The sequence below is a fragment of the Diospyros lotus genome, chromosome 2, assembly GCF_014633365.1.
Source record: "Diospyros lotus cultivar Yz01 chromosome 2, ASM1463336v1, whole genome shotgun sequence".
Classification (NCBI taxonomy): Eukaryota; Viridiplantae; Streptophyta; class Magnoliopsida; order Ericales; family Ebenaceae; genus Diospyros; species Diospyros lotus.
In genome coordinates this window covers 27,059,504-27,063,848 of record NC_068339.1, presented here as the reverse complement: position 1 = coordinate 27,063,848, position 4,345 = coordinate 27,059,504, and positions in this window count along the sequence as shown.

Below are 4,345 nucleotides of genomic sequence, written 5' to 3'. Positions count from 1 at the left end.
AATGCCTGTGGCTCAATGGATTCTCTAATTAGAACCATTGGGTTATCTGAACAATGAGGAGTCACAATCTGATAATACCTCACCCACACCCAAAATGAAACCTTTGCCAAGTGAGTTAAAATATGCATTTCTAGGTGATGAGAACACACTCCCCGTAGTCATCTCTTCAAGTTTGACATCCCAACAGGAAATTCAACTAATAAACATTCTGAGAGCTCATAAAAAAGCCTTAGGTTGGACCATCTCAGACTTGCATGGAATTAGTCCTTTGACTTACACTCATAGGATATTTCTAGAGGAGGATGCTAAACCTGTTAGGAAAATGCAGAGAAGACTCAATCCTAACATGAAATAGGTGGTTAGGAAAGAAGTGCTAAAGTTGCTAGATGCGGGTATTATATACCCCATCTCTGATTCAAAGTGGGTCAGCCCCACTCAAGTGGTCCCAAAAAGGTCTGGAGTCACAGTGGTGAGAAATGAAAAGAATGAGTTGATCCCTACTCGCATCCAAACCGGATGGAGAGTGTGCATTGATTACAGAAAATTCAATGCAATGACTAGAAAAGACCATTTTTCATTGCCATTCTTGGACCAAGTCCTTGAAAGAATAGCTGGGCAACCATTCTATTGTTTCCTTGATGGTTATTCAGGATATAACCAGATTGACATTGCCCTAGAGGACCAGGAAAAGACCACTTTCACATGTCCATTTGGGACATTTGCCTATAGACGTATGCCTTTTGGACTATGCAATGCCCCTGCCACCTTCCAAAGGTGTGTGATGAGTATTTTTAGTGAGATGACAGAACACATTGTGGAGGTTTTTATGGATGATTTCTCTGTCTATGGAGCTAGTTTTGAGGCATGTTTAGAGAATTTAGAGAGAGTTCTAGCTCGTTGTGAAGAAACCCACCTTGTGCTTAACTGGAAAAAATGTCATTTCATGGTCAAACAAGGTATAGTCCTAGGGCATATTGTCTCTGCTAAGGGAATGGAGGTGGACAAAGCCAAAGTAGAAGCCATCCAAAAACTACCAGTCCTTAAGAGTGTTAAGGACATCAGGTCTTTCCTTGGGCATTGATTAATGCTAAAAAAATGCAAAATTTGTTATGTTTTTATTACCTCCTAATCCATTTGATCGACTTAAAATCTCCAGAATTGCTTGTTGCAGACCAAAAGAAGGAAAAGAGATGAAAGAATGACTCATACTCTCCAAAGGCATGATTGAAAGAGGAAGAAAAAGCTAAGAAATGAAGGTGTTCTAATAAAAGTCAAAGCCATTCGAATGAGTCTTCAAAGATATTCAAATATGGAGCAAATAAGAAGAAAGCTGCTCAATCATTCGAATAGATCATTCTTACATTCGAATATGCAAGATATCGGGTATGTATTCGGATAAGCTTGGCCTAATTCGAATAAGAAGTAACAAAAATCAAGATCTCCAGGTAAGATTGTGCATATTCGAATACTTCCCAAGTCATTCGAATGAGCCAAGCATGAGAAGAAATTCGGATAAGCACATCGTTTGGAAGCAGTGAAGATATATCCGAATAAAGTCCAAGTCATTCGAATGTAATTGAAAAAGAAAGGAAATCTATTCGAATGAAGGCTGAGTAATTCGAATAAGAAGCAACTCAAGGAATTCCAAATTCGAATACTTCCCAAGTCATTCGAATGCAATGAAGAAGTCAAGAGAAAAATTAGTAATTCATACGAATAAAAGTACTGTTGCATTCGAATGACTGAGAAAATCGCCGTGTAAGGAACAATAAAGCATGAAATTCATTCGAATAGGATTAAAATTCATTCGAATGACCCGAGCAGCCAAAAGAAACTCAGTGCACATTTGAATATCTCTGCTAACATATTCGAATGAGCATCCGAACAAAAATTTGACATGCGCAAATAAACGCGGTGGCTCTGAGGTAAATTCAACCAACTTTTTGAACAACTTTTCAACAAGTGGTCCCCACTTCCATGCACCGTAAGCTTAAAAAGGAACCAACATTCTTTGGAATCAGAGGTTGGTGAGAGCAGAGGATACTAAGAAAAACAACACAAAAAAGACGAAGATCATTGGAAAGTGGAGAGTTTTTTTTCTTTTGTCTGTTTCTCTTGTTTTTATTCTTGTCTGTATTTCTTTTTTTTGCGAATAGCACTTCAGTTACTCTAGTTGTTCTTCCTAGTTCTGAGCTTTGTATTACAAGTCCATCTTAATTTATGTTTCAAGTTGTAGTTCGTTTCAGTAATTAATACAGCAGTAGTTTATTCAATTCTTATCGTTTGTCTCAATTTATTTTCTTTGCGAATCTTGTATTCATCCGTTGAGATTAGTTTTAGTCATACACTTCCTATGAAGATGTGTGGCTAATTTGATTCTTGGGTTAAGGCAAGGACGGTGCCCAAAGCCACTGATGAATCAATATAGCAGAACTCCATATGTCAAAGTAACCAAAGCAAAAGTAGTTTGGGAAATGTTATTAACCAAAATCTCAGGCTTGGATTGGTTCGTACGCCTAACTTAGAGTTCCCATGCCATGTATGGGGGCTGCTTGACCTGGAAACGTTCTCATACCCAAGCCCCGAGTAATTATTTGTCAAAACGTTATTTATACACTGATTTATGATAACTGCTTACCATAGAGTCTCCATGCCATGTATGGAGGTTGTTTGAACAAAGAGTTATCATCATCTCAGTAGTACATTTAATGGTTGAAAACCTGAGCTATTTGAGCTGCTAGTTACATCACAGAAAGCTATATGGAAAATCAGTTGGGTTTGGCACTAGATCTGTCTTGACCCAAGACCTCTCCATTTCCAGATTACAGTCATATCACATTTAGTTTGATCTCATTTTATTATTTCATTAATTAAAAGAACTGGTGTGGTTATCTCCTTCCATGAGTAATCTCCCTATGAGTCGACCCGGTCTTGCCCGAAAAAATTACATATAAATTTTCTGCAACAATCACACTCGTGCACTGGCGAGTCTAAACGCCTCATCCTATCTGTGAACATAATTAGTTGCTAAATCAGCTGAATTAGTGAAAGAAAAATACAAAAAGTGATAAATGTAGGGTGAGCGAGGCAGCAAATTTTGGCGCCGTTGCCGGGGAGATTAAGGTAAGCCAAATAATCATCCCTAGTCCTTTTTCTTTTACTTCTGTTCTTTAGTTTCCCTTCTCTGTCAGTTTGGTCTGGTGTATGAGACTTAGATCCAGTAGAGTGGTTGAACAAGTGTTACATTCAAAAAGTACTCCATCTGATTTTGAGTTTTCATTGCCACACTCATTTATGGCTCAACCAAACAACATGTCTGAACATGGGAGTAACCATGGTGATCCTGATCCTGTTGATCAGGAATTGATTAGACCTCTTAGAGAGTACCTACACCCTCCAAGGCAGACAACACCCTCGTGTATCATCCTTCCCATAAATCACCATAGGTTCAATTTCAAACCTGGCACAATCCAATTGTTGCCCACATTCCATGGTATGGATTCTGAAAATCCATATACTCATATGAAAGAATTCGAGGAAGTATGTAGCACTTGCATGGACCATACAGTAAATGAGGATGTTATAAGGTTAAAACTTTTCCCATTCTCACTGAAAGATAAGGCAAAAATGTGGTTAGGCACTCTCCCACCTAGATCTATAGGAACTTGGAGAGAAATGCAAGCAACTTTCTTAAAAAAATATTTTCCTGCCAACAGAACCGCTACACTTCAAAGACAAATCATGAACTTTGCCTGTAAATCAAGTGAAAATTTTGCCCAAGCGTGGGAGAGATTCAAAGATCTTCTCCACACTTGTCCGCACCATGCCTTTGAGCAATGGCAAGTGGTCAGTTTCTTTAATGACTCACTCACGCCCTAATTAAAAATGTTAGTTTCTACAATGTGTAATGGAGAATTCTATGAGAAAACTCCAGAAGAAGCTTTTCACTTCTTTGACACATTGGCTGAAAATACAAGAAATTGGGAAGTTGGCCCAACATCTTCATTTGATCTAAGGGAAAATCCACAACAAAGAGGAAGATACCAGTTGAATGAGAATGATGATCTAAATGCAAGACTAACTGTCTTAACAAAAAAAGTTGAAAACATGTAGCCCAAAAAGGTACAATCTGTTAAACAAATAGAAGTGAAATGTGCTGTGTGTGAAACAATGGATCATGCAACTGAAGAATGCCTTACTCTACCTGCTTTCAAGGAGGTATTGTATGGGCAGACTAATAACAATAATTCACACAATTTTGAGGGAAGACAGAATCAAAATCAAAGTGGAACCTATTATGGGAACAATCAAAACTACAATTCATACCATCCTAATAATAGGAATC